The sequence below is a fragment of the Dipodomys spectabilis genome, unplaced genomic scaffold (genome assembly GCF_019054845.1).
Source record: "Dipodomys spectabilis isolate Male_0828 unplaced genomic scaffold, ASM1905484v1 ptg000162l, whole genome shotgun sequence".
NCBI lineage: Eukaryota > Metazoa > Chordata > Mammalia > Rodentia > Heteromyidae > Dipodomys > Dipodomys spectabilis.
The window spans coordinates 1,488,756-1,508,737 of record NW_024870839.1 but is presented as its reverse complement, the minus strand read 5'-3'; positions in this window follow the sequence as shown (position 1 = coordinate 1,508,737).

Here is a 19,982-nt window from a genome sequence, read left to right as displayed (position 1 = left end):
TACCACTTGAGCCACAGCGCCACCTCCGGCTTTTTTCTTTTTTTTTTGCTTATGTGGTGCTGAGGAATCGAACCCAGGGCCTCAGGCATGCAAGGCAAGCACTCTACCACTGAGCCATCTTCCCAGCCCTGGGATTTATTTTTATGATCATTATGCTTCCAATTTCCCTCCCCGTGGTGCACTCTTGAACTATAACAGAAACCTTTTCAGTAGGTAAAATGCTAATGAGATTCTTTATCCTACATGGAATTTCTGATGTCAAACAGGATGTGAGCTCGGACTGGATGGAAAGCTCTCTCTTTGTTAAGTTGCATTGTATTTGGAGCCTTACTCTATTGTCTTCCATGAAACACCTATCCTGCAAAGGGCCATCTGCCCTTGCTAGTTCATCTCCCTCTGAGATTTGCCTTCAGAATGTTGACTTCTCTTGCACAGCAGGGTTGAGGCAGGCTTGAATATTTCCCCTAGGGTGTGTGTGTGTGTGTGTGTGTGTGTGTGTGTGTTACCCTTAGGGGATGAAGTTAAATATTTCTTGATGGTTCCATGGGGGAGGCCCAGACTGAGCCGATGTGCATTTGGCTCACGTCATTTTCAAAATCCTGACTGGAGCAGGGTGAAGTGAATGGCTCATGTCTGTAATCTTAGTGACTCAGGAGGCTGAGATCTGAGGATTGCAGTCCAAAGCCAGCCCAGGCAGGAAAGTCGGTGAAGCTCTTATCGCCAATTAGTCACCAAAAAGTCCAAAAGGGAGCTATGGCTCAAGTCATAGAGTGCTAGCCTTGAGCACTAAAGCTCAGGAAAGTACCCAGGGCCTGAGTTCAAGCCCTAAGATGGGCACAAAAAACAAGCTAAAGTAAACCAAAAGGCCCTGAGCAGGTGTCTTCCACCTCCTTTTCTCCTAGTTCTTAGCACCAGAGCCTGGACTTGGGGCCTGGAGTCCATTGTCAGTCACCACCTGAAGTCCTCGTGTGGGCAACACTGTCAACTCAATCTGTGCTTTGTCTGGCCACCAGGTGGCAATATTGGCATTGAGAATCTCTGGAGAAAAACCATGATTGAGAGTCAGGTCACTTGGAATTCCAATGCCTGTTAAAATCAAAGCTGAATTATGCCAGAGAGAAACATATATCCACAAGTTCTTCAAGTGGATCACCAGGGGTGAAAGAAAAGGGCCACTTCTGCATCTGTCCTCCATTTCTTTGGGTCCATGGCACCTTCCCTGGGTTGGCTTGGAACTGTGATCCTCAGCCTTCTGAGTAGCTAGGATTATAGGTGTGAGCCACCAAGGCACGGCTCATCCACCAGTATTATTAATGGAAGTGTTATTGTTGCCTTGCAATGGTGATCATATATATTGGTAACAAAAGCAAAGATGGTGAATGTGTCTTGAACATTAACAAGACTGCATTTTTCAAAGTGCCAGATACATACAATCTTAACAACCTTCAGAAGCAAGTTCCATCATGTGCCTCACTTAACAGATGGACTGAGAAGAAAATGGATAAGTATAACATGGCATCATCAAGTTAGAACATGAGGCCAGAATCTACAAATACAGTCATTTGCTGTCTGAGTACTTGTTAAGCCTCTCTTTGATGGATGCTTCCTGTTCTGTTCACTCAATAAATGCACACAGAATAGATCTTACTGCATTCCTTGAAGCCTTGGAATTGACACACTGAGAAGGTCCTAGAAGAGTTTCTAGTCAAGTAGGTGACACAGATGCAAATAAAAGGCTCCATGGAATATGAGCAGAACAGCAGAGCCTTGTGGCAGCCCAGGAGAAACACCAAGAGGGCAGTCATGGATTCTCTGGGTAATTTCCACCCAAGAGATGAAGTTGCTGGACTTACTGTGAAATCTACTTAGAGATCACATGATGTCATTCCTCACTCAGCCACCATTTTACTACCAAGATTATCTTTGATAGAAAAGATTGGTAATAAAATATATGAGCTGGGTGCCAGTGGCTCATACCTGCAGTCCTGACTACTCAGGAGGCTGAGATCTGAGGGTCATAGTTCAAAGCTAGCCTAGGCAGTAAAGTCTTTGAAACTCTTATCTCTAATTAACCCCTCCCCCCCCCAAAATACTGGAAGTGGAGCTGTTGCTCAAGTGGTAGAGTGCTAGCCTTGAGCAAAAAAGCTAATGGACAGTGACAGGTTCTGAGTTCAAGCCCCAGGACGCATGCACGCACGCGCGCGCATGCTCACACACACACAAGTACTGTGCTTTGATGTTTATGGTCTCTGTGTGAAACTGTAAGATGATCATCTCAATGTTTGCTAAGAGCAGGAAGGAGTTAGAGAAAATGTTCGAGCAGGGCACCAGTGGTTTATACCTATAATCCTAGCTATTCAGGAACCTGAGATCTCAGGAGTTGCGGTTCAAAGCCAGCCCAGACAGGAAAGTGTGTGAGACTCTCATCTCTAATTAGCCACCAAAAAAAGGGAAGTGGAGCTGTGGCTCAAGTGGTAGAGCATAAATCTTGATTAAAAATAATTCAGGAACAGTGCCCAGGCCCTGAATTCAAGCCCCAGGACTGGCACCAAATAAATAAATAAATAACAAGTCAGGCGTTGGTGGCTCACTCCTCTAGTCCTAGCTACTTAGGAGGCTGAGATCTGAAAATCACAGTTAAAAGCTATGCCAGGCAGTAAAGCCCCCATGAGATTCATCTCCAAATAACTACTCAAATGTCAGAAGTGGTACTGTGTCTCAAAATGGTAAGAGAGCTAGCCTTGGGCCAAAGATCTCAGGGACAGCACCCAGGCCTGAGTTCAAGGTCTATGACTAACAACAACAAAAAATAAAGGAAGGAAGGAAGGAAGGAAGAGAGGGAGGGAGGGAGGGAGGGAAGGAGAGGAGGAAGAAGGGAGGAAGGAAAAACATTTGAGATGATATTCTTCTTTTATGAGGCCTCTTTCCATTGTTGAGTGTTGTATGCTGAGTTGTCAGGGAAAAAGTGGTGAGTTCCTCCTCAGGCAGACGCTGCCAAGCCTGTGTTGTGCTTTTCTCTGCTGAGCTGCAGGGAGTTGTGGCCTTGGAGGAGAGTTTGGGTCTGAGAACACCCGTCTGTAAAGCATATGGCTTCCCACCAACGCATCACTTAGGGGATGGAAAGCCAGGCTCTGCACTCAGTGCTGTGGCTTTCCAGCCAAGGGGAGGAGGGAGCTCTCATGTCTGCTTGTGGCATCTAAGCTGTCCTCTTCTCCACCAAAATGGGTGTGCACTTCCTGGGAATGCTTTACCCAGATCTCTTGGGGATCCAGGTTAAGATGCATAGGAAGACTTCTAAGCATTAAAAACAACAACAACAAAATTGTCAAGTTAGGTACCAGTGGCTCATGCCTTTAATCGTAGCTACTCAGGAGTCTGAGATCTGAGCATAAGGTTCAAAGCCAGCCCAGGAAGAAAAGTCCATGAAACTCTTTATCTCCAATTAACCAGGAAAAAGTTGGAAGTGGAGGTGTGGTTCAACTGGTAGAGTACTAGTCTTGAGTGGAAAACTAAGAGACAGCACCCAGGCCCTGAGTTCAAGTAATATACACAGCACACACACACACACACACACACACACACACACACACACACACACACACACACACACACACACACTTGTCATAGAAGTCATTGAATACCACTGAAAGACTGCAACACCTGGATCAAGTCCTTTGTCTCTCTGTTCTCGAAGAATGAATCCACCAACACAGAAGGAGAAGTAAAATGGCAAAGATTTATTGAAGAAAAAGATAAATAGAGCTTCCACTCAATGGGAGGGGCTCCAAGAGTAAGGCTGTTTTGTGCAGGGGTTAACAAGGTATCTTCAGGAGGAAGCTACATGACTCAAGATCATTGGCAGCCTGCGGCCATAGCAGACCCCAGATCCAATGAGAGGCTCCATGCAGCCTACATGAGCTTCCCCTAAGTCATTTAGCCCCTCTGACTGGCTGCCCAGCTGGCCACACACCTCTGGGGTCCAATCAGCTCACTGTTCACATGCAAGTCTTCTAGAGGTGATGGACCACGATGTGATGCCTCAGGGTTTTGAATGTGTGACTGCTCAGGGCCATGGTGTGAGATGTCCAGGGGTCTGCACACAGGACTGCTCTGGGCCATGGGGAGGTGTTCAGAACCTCTATGGGAGGGGGCTGTTGCCCTAACTGCCTAGCCAGTGCTTTCTCTGCTCCCTGAAAGAGCTAATTTCCAGCCTGGTGAAATTGTCTTCTTTGTAAAAGCAGTGACTTTTATGTGGAGGGAAAGAAAACTACACAGGGCTCTAACAATAGGTTGGAAAGAGGAGATGGCTTTTTCAGAGCACTAGAGGAGTGGGAGGAGTGAGGCTACATAGATGCTTCTGGAAGGGTCTGTTATCATTGCACAGAGCTTTTATTTTATTTTTGCTAGATTGTGGGGCTTTAACTCAGAGCCTGAGCACTGTCTCTGAGCTCTTTTGCTCAAGGCTAACACTTTACCATTTTGAGGCACAGTGCCACTTTTGGTTTTTGACTGTTTTATTGGAAATGAGAGTCTCACAGGGATTTTTTTCCAGGGCTGAGGACCGAACCCAGGGCCTTGTGCACGCTGGGTGGGCGCCCTTCCGTTGGGCTAAACTCCCAGCCCCTCTCACAGGGATTTTTTGGCCCCGGCTAGTTTCGAACTGCATCCCTCAGATCTCAGCCTCCTGAGTAGCTAGAATTACAGGCATGAACTACCAGCATCTGGCCTACTTCCAGCTTTCTGGTAATTAATTGGAGATAGGAGAGCCATGTACTTTTCTGTCTAGTATGGCTTTGAACCCTGACCCTCAGATCTCAGCCTCCTGAGTATCTAGAATGACAAGCGTTAGCCACCCATGCCTGGCTCCATCATCCAGATGGGAGCAATGCTTGACCAGGGGAGAAAGGCTGGGAGATGGGAGAGGGGATGTGTTAGGGAAGTGTGAAGAATAATTGTGCCTAATTAGTAAATTAATAATTTATCTTTTATACTGTTACTGGGGCTTGAACTCAGGGCTTCATACTGTTGCTTAGCTTTTTGCTCAAGGCAGTCTACCACTTGAGTCATATCTCCACTTCCAGCTTTTTGCTGGTTAGTTGGAGATCAGATCTCACAGACTTTTCTGCCAGGGCTGGCTTTGAATCTTGATTCTCAGATCTAAGCCTCCTGAGTAGCTAGGATTACAGGTGTGAGCCACTGACACCCAGCTCTCAGCCTTTCTTTTCTCTCCTTTTTTTTTTTTTAATTTTTTTAAGCTCTTCTTCTCTTACCCTCCCTGTCCATTCTCACCTCAGGATGCTATGACATGCATAGTGAGACCAGCTGATCCGAAAAGCAGATCAACCAACCACACTGTATCAGCTGGGAGTAATAAATTCTGTTCTACAATTATGAGCAGGAAGAAATCTTACAAGTCAATGCAATTCAATTCTATAGTCTACATGAAAAAAGTGGAGGTTCAGGATTCAATTTTACTAGCAGAGAAATTAGAGCCAGAATGCAAGTGTGTGAATGTTGCATGCTGAATGGTGTGGGCCAGCCCACACTCACAGGGAGAAACTGCACAGACAACGAATCAAAGGGTAACCCAGGAGCCATCACAAGACAGAGAAGAATGCACACTGCTGGGACCTCTGACCTATTTCAACACTCTGGACACCATCTAATTTTATGCTAGTCCTGGGGCCGGAATTCAGGGCCTAAGCACTAACCTTGGGTTTTTGTTTTGTTTTGTTTTTTGTTCTCCTCAAGGCTAGCACTCTACAACTTGAGCCACAGTACCACTTCCAGCTTTTTTCTGCTTATGTGGTGCTGAGAAATTGAACCCAGGGCCTCATGCATGCAAGGCAAGCACTCTACCACTGAGCTACCTTCCCAGCCCCACACCATCTAATTTTACAGAGCGAGATGATGTCCAAAGGAGTGAGGCTTCTAAGAATCTCTGCTTGTTGTTACTAGAGATGGTGGCTTGTTGTGGTTTTGTTTAAATGATCACATGCAAAAAGTAAGATGCTTTGTCCTGTATTCTTGGAACACAAATCTATTGATTCTAAGAATCAAAAGATCCTTAGAAAAACCAATAAATAGATTATATTCTCCAACAGCAAAATCATTTGATATGAAGGAAGGAAAGAGAAAAACAAAAGAATGGTATTAGTGGGAACAGTCTGCCTGGAAACACACAAAGAAGTCTTATTTTAAAAGAATAAACTTGTGCTAGGTGTTGGTGGTTCATGCCTAAAATCTTAGCTACACAGGAGGCTGAGATTGGAGAATTGTGGAGCCTTCCCAGGCAGACAAATCCAAGAGACTCTTATCTCCAAATAACCAGCCAAAAGCTAGAAGTGGAGCCTTGGCTCAAGCAGTTGAGCTGCAATCTTGAGCAAAAAAGCTAAGCAAGTGCTTAAGACCCTGAGTTCATGTCCCAGTACTGGCTGGCACTGACATCCCTCCCCCCCCACCCCACCCTAACCCCCCCTCCCAGCCACATACACTGAGTTTTAAAAATTTTACTTTATTGCAAAGATGTTGTACAGAGGGGTTACAGTTACATGAGCAAAGTAATGAATGCATTTCTTGTCAAGCATTGTTACCCCTCCTTTAATTTTAATTTTTTTTTTTTTTTGCCAGTCTTGGGGCTTGAACTCAGGGCCTGGGCACTGTCCCTGAGCTGCTTTTTTTTTTTAAGAATCTTTTTTAAATTATTATTATTGTGAAAATACCGTACAGAGGGGTTACAATTACATGAGCAAGGTAATGAGTACATTTCTTATCAAGCATTGTTGCCTCCTCCTTTGTTTCCCCTTCCCATCCCTTCCCATCTCCCAATTCCCCCCCCCCCCCCCCCCCACATGAGCTGCTTTTGTTCAAGGCTAGCACTTGAGCCACAGTGCCACTTCTGGTGGTTTATCGGAGATAAGAGTCTCACGGACTTTCCTGCCTGGGCTGACTTTGAATCTCGATCCTCTGATCTCAACCTCCTGAGTAGCTAGGATTACAGGCATGAGCCACTGGCACCTGCCACTTCCAGCAGTTTCTGTTTATGTGGTACGGAGGAATTGAACCCAGGGCTTCATGCATGCTAGGCAAACACTCTACCACTAAGCCATATTCCCAGCCCCTCTAATTTTAATTTTAAAACAGTTTAATATTTATAGAAAAATTGCAATGATAATACAGAATTGCATTATTATGGTACATTTGACATGATCCATAAGCTAAAACTAATATATTATTATTAACCAGAGCTACTTTTCTCCTCCTCTGTGTCTCTCCTCTTTCCCCTCCTCTTCCTTCTTTATGTGGTACTATGGTTTGAACTCAAGGCCTCATGCTTGTTAAGGAGGTCTTCCACCTCTGGAACTATGTTCCACCACCATTTTTTGGTTTAGCTATTTTAAACTCATGTTTTAGCTTGGAGCTGGCTTCATACTGTAAGTCCTCCTACCTACAGCCTCTTGAGTAGCTGGGATCACAAACTTTTGCCACCACACTTGGCTTATTGATTGAGACAGGGTCTCACTAACCAGGAAACTAACTCAGGAGAAGTCAATGCAGACAGCTAGGCTGATAAAGCCTGGAGCCAATTAGGCAGACTCTCATGCTCTTGCATCTCAGGAGACAAATTAATATATGTTCGGTATTGATAACCTAAACCTCTGAACAAGCTTGGGCAGGTTTGTTCTGAGTCACAAAGGGAATTTAGTGAGACAACGGCAGTTCTACGCACAGTCCACCACTGTTACTCCAAAAATAGTTCCCAGGCATATCTTTGCTGATACTGGGTCAAGAAGAGAATTTTCTTATCAGAAAGGCGACAGTGTACTTAATCAGAGAGGGTGGCTTTGTGTGAGGTGAGTAGATTACTTTTCTCACAAGTAAGCAGAGCTATGAGGAATTAATGGGTGACTCAGTAATTGAAGAGGGTTATTAACTATAAACTTTACATTCTGATGCCATAACCCAGGAATGGGGAACTTTTTTCTAGCAAGGGCCATTTGGGTTTTTATGACATCATTGCCAGGCTGCACAAAATTAGCAATAGAAGCACACAGCCTCAGGCGGCTGACAAGAAGCATAGAAAAAGTAAAAGTGAGCCAGGCACGGGTAGCTCACACCTGCCAACTAGCTACTCAGAAGGCCAAGAGCCGAGGGTTACAGCTCCTGCCTGCTTGCTGGTGGCTGTTTGAAGATGGAGTCCAGCTTCAACTGCCACTAGAGCCCAGATCCCATAGTTCTTAAACAGATGACTCTAGCTACGAATCTTTAGGCCTGGATGCAATTCCAATATTCTTCTAAGATTGCATATATCATTTGAAACAGCAAAAATTATGTCAGACAATAGACACTAAGTTGAGTGGTCTTCATATTTTATGCATTAAATAGAATGCATCATACATTGTAAAAAATAAACATTATTTTTTTATATCATCTATGGTAGTAGAGGTTTGAAGTATTGGTTTCTCACAGCTTCCTCCATGGTAGCTTTAGGATTTGGTGGAAAAATAAGCCAGGCTCAGTTTTTCACTCATTCTGGGCACTTACTTTTCTGCATTCAAGGCTGATGCTTTACCACTTGAGCCACAGCTCCACTTCTGAACTTCTTCTTTTAATGGTTAACTGGAGATTAAGAGTCTCATGAAGCTTCCTGCCTTGAATCTTGATCCTTAACATCCTGAGTGAGTAGCACCAGTGCCCAGACTCACTCATTCTTCTCATTGGAATGCCTGCCAGCCCTACAAGATGCCAGGTTTTTTAGTCCTTCCAACTGCAAAACATATTGTCGTTTCTCTTTCCTCCCCCTCCCCCTTCCCCAGTGGCTTCTGCCCACACATTGCTTACATTCCTGGCCTCTTACCTAGTCTTCAGAAGCAGCTGTGCTCCAAAGCCAAAGCCAGTTGTGAAACATCAACATTTCCCTCTTTTTCCAGAAGCTCCTTGATGAAATTTGAGATTTTTTTTCACCAGTTCTTTAAGACCTTCAGGCAGACCTAATGTGGTGTTCCTTCCCAACTTTTCCAGTTGGCTCAGTGAAAGTCCTAGCTTTTATGTCAGCCATGAGGGAAGTCCTGACACATTCCTGGCAGAGGATTTGTTATTTCCTTATGTATTCTGTTAAGACTGGAGATGTGGTTTAGTAGCACAGCATCTGCCCAGCAAGTATTAGTCCAAGGGTTCAAAACCAAGTACTACCAAATGAAAAAAAATACAAGATTGAACCCAATAATATAATTTGTCTGGCCAGATCACCATCTACTATATTAATTGTAGGATTAATTTTATACATTAATTTTTATTCAAAAGTATAAATCTGTGCAGTAATTTAGCATGCTGCCATGTTAATGCTCATTTGTTATATAAATACTTGTTTTATTTTATTTATTTATGTTTTTGGTTGGTGGTGGGGCTTGAACTCTAAGTCTGGGCACTGTCCCTGAGCTCTGCAGCTCAAGGCTAGCACTCTACCACTTGAGCCATAGCATCATACCACTTCTGGCTTTTTCTGCTTATGTGCTGCTGAGGAATCAAACCCAGGGCCTCATACATGCAAGGCAAGCGCTCTACCACTGAGCCACCTTCCCAGCCCCAAATACTTGTTTTATAATTCTTTTTGTCTCTTTTTTCTTTGTGTGTGTGTGTGTGTGTGTGTGTGTGTGTGTGTGTGTGCGCGTGTGTGTGTGTGTGTGTGTGTGCGCGTGCGAGCGCATTGGTGCTTGCACTCTTCATTTTTGTTTGTTTGTTTGTTTGCTGATCCTGGGGCTTCAACTCAAGGCCTGGGTACTTTTTTTTTTTGGTGGTGGTGGTGGGGATTGAACTCTGGGCCTGGGTGCTGTCCTTCAGCTCTTCAGCTCAAGGTCAGTGCTCTACCACTTGAGCCACAGTGCCACTTCCAGTTTTTTGGTGGGGTTTATTGGAGATAAGAGTCTTACAGACTATCCTTCCTGGGCTGGCTTTGAACCATGATCCTCAGCTCTCAGCCTCCTGAATAGCTAGGATTACAGGTGTGAGCCTCTGGTACCTGGCACCACGCACTCTTGATTAGCTGCTTTGCTTAATACTTGAACCATAGCCCTGCTTCTAGATTCTTGCTGTGAACTGGAGATAAGATTCATGTGGAGGGAGCTGGGAAGTTGGCTCAGTGGTAGAGTGCTTGTCTTGTATGCATGAGGCCCTGGGTTTGATTCCTCAGTACCACATAAGCAGAAAAAGCTGGAAGTGGCACTGTGGCTTAAGTGGTAGAGCACTAGCCTTGAGCTGAAGAGCTCAGGGACAGCTCCCAGGCCCAGAGTTCAAGCCCTATGACTGACCAAAAAAAAAAAAAAAAGATTCTTGTGGAACTCTTTTGGCCTGGCCTGACTTTGAACCATGATCCTCAAATCTCAGCTTTCTGAATAGCTAGGATTACAAGCAAAAACCACCAGAGCCTGGCTTATAATTAAAAAAATTAAAAATCAATATTTGGTGATTAGAATCACCTTGTTGTATAATGTATATGAAAGTAAATTTAAAGAGATACATGCCCAGATTTATTTATTGAAGGCATGATGACAATACCGTGCACTTAGCATGTAGCAGAACCCTGGAACTCAAGAAGCATACTCAAGCTCACTCTCAAGCTTCTTCTGACTTGTCCCCACAAGTCAGAGAGCAAGCAGCACGCTAGCCAGTGAAGATGGTCTGCTCTGATAGAGCAGGGAACTGCTCTGCAAGAAGATAAAATGACCCACACTTGGCTAAGCATTTCTGATTTGAATATTGTTGTACATTTTTAACAATGATTAAACCTTCTACTGAAAAAAGTAATCCAGGGACATCAATTCCAGAAAACTTCTGGAGAGTGGAGGTCAAAGAGACATACACCAGGCACTGGTGGCTCACACCTGTAATCCAACTAGTCAGGAGGCTGAGATCTGAGGATCAGGATTAAAAGCCTGCCGAGGCAGGAAAGCCCTATGACACTCTTCTATCCAATGAACAACTCAAAAACTGAAGAGGAGCTGTGGGTCAAAGTGGTAGTGTGATACTCTTTAGCAAAAGAGCTCAGGGACAGCTCCCAGACCCTGAGTTCAAGCTCCACAACCTACCAAAAAAGAAAAGAAAACCAGAGAAGACACATAGCACAGCAATGTCCTTGGGCAAGACTTTGAAGGAGAGCATGACCCCTAGTGTGAAGGCTGGGGCCAAGAAGGCAGGCCAGAGGGAGGGAGATGCACTTCTATGAGAAAGCACTGTGGATAAGGAGTCTATAAACCTGACTCTCCATGACAGCCCTCACCCCTAAAGCCCAGGTGAACCACAGATATCCATGGTCCTGCATGAATGGCTACCCAAGACCAGCAGTGGGGGCTGCTAGGTGGAGGGGATTTGCTTAGTCTATGATCAAAATTCTCTGCCAAATAATCTGCTCCCCGTGCTGCCTCTGTCCTCTCTGGCACAGGGTGGAGGCCTGCACAGGCCTCCCTCGGCCCCAGCTCTGGCCAACGCGCCCAGCCTCCAGTAGCCTTGGCTAAGCGTGTCCTGCTCCTGTGCCCTTGCTGTTGAAGCCCCAGTTCCCATGGGTCATTTAGGAGGCTTCTCCCTGGTCTGTGCCCTTCCAGTCTCCTTTCTAGGGGTAAGATGTGGCTCCAGCCCTGTCTGCCTGAGGAAGCCCAGTGCCACAGCCTGCTCATCTGGCCTCTGCCCACCTGGGCAGCTCCGGGCAGGAGGGAGGGAGAAAGAAGGAGAGAGGGAGGGAGAGGGAGGAAAGGAGGGAAGGAGGGACAGAGGGAGGGAAAGAGAGAGAAAGAGGGAGGGAGAGAGGGAGGGAGAGAGAGAAAGAAGGAAGGAGAGAGGGAGGGAGAGAGAAAGAGGGAGGGGGAAGGAGAAGAAGGGAGGGAGGGAGAGTGAGGAGTGATGGTAGGAGAGAGAGAGGGAGGGAAAGAGACTGAATAGAGGTAATATTTATCCAGCCACAGAAGTCTGCTTTTCTCAAAGGTATTGGGAATGCCAGCATTGACTCACTTGTGTGTCAGGAAAACCCGAGTTGGTGATCTGAAATAGTTTTAGAACAAGATAGTACCTTGTTCTACACTAATAGAGTGGTTATCAATTCAACTTTAAAAAAAGCATGATTTGATTTTAATATTCCTCCCTATGTTATTAATGTTGCCTTTTTTAGACAAGTAAAATGGACATAAAATGAAATTACTAATAAATATTCATTGACAACTTGAAAAAAATTACATTCATGTAATCATAATCCAAACCAAGATAAAGATTGTTTCCATCACTTCTGAAACCCCTCCCCCCCTCTTTCTCATGCCATTCCTGGGGCTGTCCTTGAGTTTTTTTTTTTTTTTTTTACCAAGATGCACTCTACTACTTGAGCCAAACCCTCCTTCTAATCTGGTGGTGGTTAATTGGATATAAGAATCCCATGAACTTTTCTGCTAGAGCTGGCTTCAAACCATGATCCCTCAAATCTCAGCCTCCTGAGTAGCTAGGATTACAGGTATGAGTCACCAGTGCCAGGCTTCTTTCTCCTTTTTTCAGTCAATTTCACCCTTAATCATGAAACCAAAATTTTTAGACTCTACCACCAAATTTCAGGTGTATGTATGTATGTCAGGTCCAGCCAAATAAAGAGACATGGTGAAGGGCAGAGAAAGGAGATTTATTGTGTGGCAGTACAGGGAGAGAGCACTTCAGTACATTATCAGCCATCTTCAGGGTACAGACCAGGAACGTTAGCTTTAAATAGATGGAGAGCTAGGGGCAGGGAGATGGGAGGTATGCAGTTAAAACAGTTGTCTCAGATCAGCCTGATTGATCCCTGTCCTTGTTTGGGGAAGGGTTCTGGATCTGTAATCACTGTCATTGCTGGTCGGGAAAAACAAGTTATTATTGCTTGGGAGGTGGTTTGCCCTGACCCTGTAGTTCCTTAGGGGTTATTTCCATCCCTGTAGAGAGGGTACTGATTGTAATAAGCCCTGTCTTACTGAGTTTCTAAGGTAGAGCAGAGGGCGTGGCTATGGAGAAAGGACACAGATACAGAAACGCAAGCAGCCTTTATCCTGCTTTTAGTTACTTCGTGGGCCAGCCAATGAGTCAGTGGATCTCAGCACAAAGCAACTTTTAAGCACCTCTCATAACCCTTCCCCAATACGCTAAAAAGTGGCTATTCTGATTTCTATTAGATATGCCTAGGGATATTGGGGTGTCACAGAATTGAGGACACCGACTTCCACAGAAGGATACACCCTTAGCCAAAAATCTGACAAGCAAGCAAGCATGCAGAACAGGCAGGTTGCTCTCTTTTGATCCCTAATGCAGCAGGCCCCGCCCCTCTGCTCGGATTGGATGAGCTCAGGTTCACAATCTGGAACAAGATGTAACTAGAATTCTATGAGCTTGTAACAGGATGTCTTAATTAAAGTGTAACAGGAAAAGGATATAACTAAAATTTAAAAAAGAGCCTGGCCAAAGCAGGAACTTTCCAGAAAAACAATCCTCACAAGATTGACAGAAAAGAAGCAGCCTACTTTTACAGAAAATACGCTTTTCTCACATATCACAATCATTCTTGTACTTGAATTTTATGTAGATATAATCAGAATACATCTTTCTTGTGTCTAGTTTCTTCTGTAACACGTTTTTAGGTTATTCCATTTTACTGTGGGTATTTTTTTTGTTTTTTGTTTTTGTTTTTTTTGGTTGGTCATGGGGTTTGAACTCTGGGCTTGGGCGCTATCCCTCAGCTTTTCAGCTCAAGGCTAGCACTCTACCACTTGAACCACAGTACCACTTCCTGTTCTCAAGTGGTTTATTGAAGATAAGAGTCTCCCGGACTTGCCTGCCTGGGCTTGGCTTTGAATTGTGATCCTCAGATCTCAGCCTCCTGAGTAGCTAGGATTACAGGTGTGAGCCACCACTTGAGACCCAGTGCTCTGATAGACAGATTTTGTAAATTTTTGTTGGTTTGTGCATGTGCTGGTCCTAGAGCTTGAACTAAGGGGATAGGTGCTGTCCCTGAGCTTTTGCTCATGGCTGGCACTTAAGCCTCAGCTTCGCTTTTGGCTTTTTGGTGTTTAGTTAGAGTAAGAGTCTCACAGACTTTCCTGTCTGGGATGGCTTAGACCCAGATCCTCAAATCTTAGCTTCCTGAGTAGTTAGGCACCCAGCTTAGATTTTCTTTGTATTTGTATTTGTATTTGTATTTTTTAATTAATGTAGCTGGGCACTGGTGGCTCACATCTGCAATCCTAGTTACTCAGGAGGTTGAGATCTGAGGAATGTAGCTTAAAGCCAGCTCCAGCAAGACAGTCTATGGGGACTCAGATTTCCATTAAACTACCAAAAAAGCCAGAGGTGAAGCTGTGACTCAAGTAGGAGAGCACTATCCTTGACCACAAAACCTCACTTTCCAGGCCCCGAGTTTAACCAGAAAAAAAAAATTACTGTGCTCTTAGTGTCAATGACAGGGCACACATTAAGTTTGTTGAATGAATGCAGAAAAATCCCAGATAAAGACAACATTGAAAAGAACATGAAAGTAGCCCTGCAGTTGGGGGGTAATCTGGGCTTGTGTAGGTTCTGAGAAATTGGTGGGTTCCAGTGAGCACTTCCCATAAGAGAAGGCAGAAGGACTTAATTTGAGTTTTTGAGTGGGAAGGGCAGGACTGAGTCATCAGAATGGAGATGAGGGAGGGTTTAGTGGTGAGAAGTTTTGGACTGAGAAAGTGGAGGAAATGGTATTAATCTTCCTGTTTTTTTTAGTCACTAACCAGTTAGCTCACTGAACCTAACTACCATCTCAAAGAAGGAGAAATCAAGGCATTGTCCAAGGACATATACATACACAAGTAAAACAAAATTTCTAATTTTAATATAAGCCATTGAATTAATCACATGATGGTTCTTCAGCATTCACAATATCTTTCTGAGAGGATCTCCATTCTGGAAAAGTTCTCTGAGCTCCTTTTCATTATGTCCTGATCATTCTGGATATTAATAGCAACCTTTGTTAAAGAATTCACAGCAAACCAAGCACCAGTGGCTCATGCCTGTAATCCTAGCTACTCAGGAGGCTGAGATTTGAGGATCATGGTTCTAAGCCAGCCTGGACAAGAAAGTCCATGAAATTGTTATTTCCAATAAACTATTCAGAAAAAGCTGGAAGTGGTGCTGTGGCTCAAGTGATAAAGTGATATCCTTGAGCAAAAGAAGCTCAGGGACAGTGCCCAGGCCTTGAGTTCAAGCCCCAGGACTGGCCAAAACAAAACAAACAAACAAAAACCCCATTCTACCAGGTGGCACTGGTGACTCAGGTCTGTAATCCTAGCTGCTCAGGAGGTTAAGACTTGACAACCATTGTTCAAAGCTATTAGGAAGGATCAAGCAAAGGGAAGGAAGGAAGGAAGCAGACAGAGACCCCAACAGAGTAGACCAGGATTTAATCATCACTGTGGAGGGACTGCATGGGAGTTTGGGATTTAATACAGGTGGATATGAGAGTATTTTTTGTATTTGTAATGTCTTTGTAGTTGTCCTTGTAGCTGTGGCAGACAGTGTGCTTTCAGATAAGTGAATCCCGGAGTTCAACCCCTAGTACAGACACAACCCCACTGCAACCCCCCCAAACTAGTCTACAGAAAATTCATTCATTCATTCACTCAGTCATTCATAACTTTTAAAAAGCAGTTACTAAGCTTGAGGCACTGTATTAGGTACTGTGGATTCACCACAAGCAAGAGGGATCAATGCCTGCCCTTCTATAAGTACATAGTATTTTATTGCTTCTTTCACTTAGCTTTTGAGATGAGTTATGTGTGTGTGTGTGTGTGTGCACACACCAGTGTTGGGGCTTGAGCTCAGGGCCTAAGCACTGTCCCTGAACTACTTTTGCTCAAGGCTAGCCCTCTACCACTTAGACAGCAGCAGCTCCACTTCCAGCTTTTTCTGTGATTAAACACAGATAAGAACCTTACTTTCCTGCCTGGGCTGTCTTCAAACCTCAATCCTTGGATCTCAGCTTCCTGAATAGCTAGGGGTACAGGCGTGAGCCACTCGTGCCTAGCTCTTTTCCATTTTTTTGTTTTGTTTTGTTTTTGTAGTTAATAGAAGATAAGAGTCTCTCAGACTTTGCTGGCTTTGAACCAAGATCCTCAGATCTCAGCCTCCTGAATAGCTAGGATTACAGGTGTGAGACACTGGTACTAGGCCCCAGCTCTAGTTTTGAGAATTTTAATCAAGCCTACAACATTACATCTAAAAGATTCCTATGAAATATTATAACCATTTTTCCAGGATCCACATTCCAGTGTTCTGTTGTTGTTCTGTTGAGAAGACTGATTTGCATTTTATTGGATCAATACACATTTGAATAAAAACAGTGAAAGCGCATCTCATGTTAGCATATTTGCTTTTAATTTCTCAGCAAGCACATGGATCTCCGTAAGGGAGTCATTAGCACTATGAATCAGAGCAAAGCTCTGTAAATGGGCCTGTTGCTACAACCGGACCTGCCCCTCCCAAATCCAAAATGTGATGTTGAAACTTTAGCTGTCAAGCTGATAATATTAAGAGAGAAGGTGTTTGGGAAGACAAATTATGAAGATTTCACCTCATGACAGATGAGTGCTCTTAAAAGAGAGCCCACAGAGCTATTCAGCTGCCAAGGCCCTGTGAAGTGGCAATGAGCAGGTACCATGAGAAAGTAGGCCTGCACCAGAGCCTGAACCTGCCAGGCCTTGGTCTTAAACTTTCCATGTTGAACTGGGTCTTGAGGCTTGAACACAGGGCCTGGGCACTGCGTCTGAGCTTTTGTGCTCAAGGCTGGAGCTCTAACACTTGAAATTACAGCTCCCTTTCAGTTTTTTGCTGGTTAAGTGGAGAGAAGCTCTCACAGACTTTCTAACCCTAGCTGGCTTTGAACCAGGATCTTCAAATCTCAGCCTCCTGAGCAGCTTAGATTGCAGGGTGAGCCACTGATGCACAGCAGTGTTTTTATTTTTTATTTGATCTTATTATTTTTTTAGTATCTTTAAATAGATATACACTGGGGTTTCAACTCAACATATCAGCTTGAGTACAATGCTAGTTTTATACTGTTTTAAAATGAAGACTCTAACACCTCTCAAGTTAAAGACAAGTTGTTTTGTACTTGCTTACACAAAGTCTAAAATTAAATTTCCCCTCTTTATGAATTGATCCATTTGAAGCAACAATTAATGTATTCAAGCTGAGCTATGGAGAAGCTGCAACCCAACATTGTTCAATGACTTGTATGGAATAATGGGCTAGTTTCTGAGTAATCCAAACAATTGTAATCCCTGAGTTTACAAATAGTTTCAAAAGTGTGTTTGTTGGGCTAGAGATAGGGCTCAGTGGTAGAGTACCTGACTAACCAGCATGAGGCCCTGCATTCAATCCTGAGTATCTCTCTCTCTCTCTCTCACTCTCTCTCTCTCACATACACACACACACACACACACACACACACACACACGTGTGTGTTTGTAAATCAGTTGTCTGATAGGAGATATATTATATTGTCCCAATTAAAAGAATTAAAAAGAGACTTCTCTGGAGAGGAAATAAGAATGGTCAATCGACACATGAAGAAATGTGGCCATAAAAGAAATGCCATAAAAGAAATACAATGTAGCCATAAAAGACATGCAAATCAAAACCACAATGAGATTCCACCTCATCCCAGTTAGAATGGCCATTATCAAGAAAACAAATAATAACAGATGCTGGAGAGATGTGACCAAAAGGGAACACTACCACACTGTGGTAGTGTTGGTGGGAATGTAAGCTGGTTCAATCAGTCTGGAAAGCATGTGGAGGTTCCTCAAAAGATTAAACATAGAACTCCTCTATGACCCAGCAATCCAGCTCTGGGCATTTACCCAAATGATCACAAGCAAGTGCACACTAAAGCTACTAGCACAACTATGTTCATTGCAGCATTATTTACCATACCTAATATATGGTACCAACCCAGATGCCCCTCAAAAATATGGTATGTATACACAATGGAATTCTATGCCTCCATCAGAAAGAATGACATTTCCATATTCATAAGGAAATGGAAAGACTTGGAAAAAATTATATTAAGTGAAGTAAGCCAGACCCAAAGAAACATAGGCTCCATTGTTTCCCTCATTTGATACAATTATTATATGTCTAAGTCCTAGCAGAGGATCACAATAGCTCAATAGCTATGTACATATGACCATATAAAATGATGTTAATTGAAATGAACTCCAAGATATGGAAACAAGAGGTCATTTTTTTTGTTGTTGACCTTGTTGTCATCAGTGTGTCACATTCTCTCTTTTTATTTTTTTAAATTCTTTTTCCCTTTGGTTTATCCCTGGTAGACACTGTTTTTGTTTCTAGTACCCAGTGTCTTGTATATATGCTTATCTGATTTGGGGAAGGGAAGGGGAATAACAAAATAGCTAAACAAGGACAAAGGCTGACCCAATGCAACAACGATACTCACAAGACACCATGTTGGAAATGAAGTTTACAACTTCAGGAGGTGGGGAGTTGGGGGGAGAAGTGTGGAAGGATAGTGGGAGAAAAACCCAAAGGAGCTGGTAACAATATTCGACAAGAAATGTACTCATTAACTTACTTATGTAACTGTAACTCCTCTGTACAGCACCTTAAAAAAAAAAAGAATGCAGCAACAAGCATGGTGGCACGTTCTTGTCATCCTATTTATTTAGGAGGGTTTTGGCTTGAGGCTAGCCCATGCTAAAAATGTTAGTGACACACTCTGAAAAAAAAGTTAAGAATGTTGTGCATGCCAATAAACCCAACTTTGAAGGAGGGAGAAGCAAGAGGATCACAGTTCCATGCCAGCCCCAGGAAAAAGCAAAAACTCCACCTGAAAAAAATAATGAATGTAAAAAAGGGCTAGTGAAATGGCTCATGTGATACCATGTTTGTCTAGCAAGTTAAAACCCCAGAGGGCCCAGAGTTAAAACCTCTCTCTCTCTCTCTCTCTCTCTCTCTCTCTCTCTCTCTCTCTCTCACACACACACACACAGACACACATTCAGGCATAAGAAAAATGTCATTTGTCTCATTTAAAATAGGCATTATTTATGCTCCTAAGTAGGAAAAGAAACCAACAAATTTGTATGAAATACAATGAACAAAATATAATACATTGAGAAAGAAGAGCTTCTGTTTTAGATGCACAGGAAGGCATGTTTGAGTAGGAGAGTGACTGGAAAACCTGGTGGGAATCTCAAGATAACCGCAGGATACTTCTTAGGGCTTCTGGGGAATGAATGGTAGAAGCTTGTTCTTAGTAGGCAGTAAAAGATTGCGCAGGTGCACATTATGTACACCATCCAGCAGTTATAAATAACAACGGTGGCACCAAATGCATCAGTAAAATACGCCTCTGAAGGCAGTCTTCATGAGGAGAGTCCTGTTCTGGTACCTTCCATTCCAGCCGTTTTAGAAAGGTCAACCACTTACACACAAAAGTACTCTCCTCTCCACTCACCTCTTTCTCCCTCATTGTCCTTCAAAACCTAATTAAAATGCCACAGCAATCAAAGTGAAACGTCAGCTATTTCTCCTTGGGAACCACTTATTTATTTAGTGTCCAGATTAGGGCTTGAACTCAGGACCTTGAGCTCTCTCTTAATTTTTCCCGTCATACATATTCACGAATAGGTACATACATATAGCAATTTACGTAACTATATATATATATATATATATATATATATATATATGGATAAACACACCATGAATCTAAGAGACTATTTAGGAGGAGAAAGGGAAGGGGGAAGAAACAAGAATAATAGAAAGTGAAGAACTTTGGAATGCATCTTGAGGGATTATGAATATGGTCAATAGATTTGGACAAGAAAACGTGGTGATGTATTTTGGAAAGGGGGGGAGGGGAAGGGAGAGTGACAGAGGGGGTGAGGATGTCTGGAACATGCGGTAAACACGAGTGGAAACGCAAC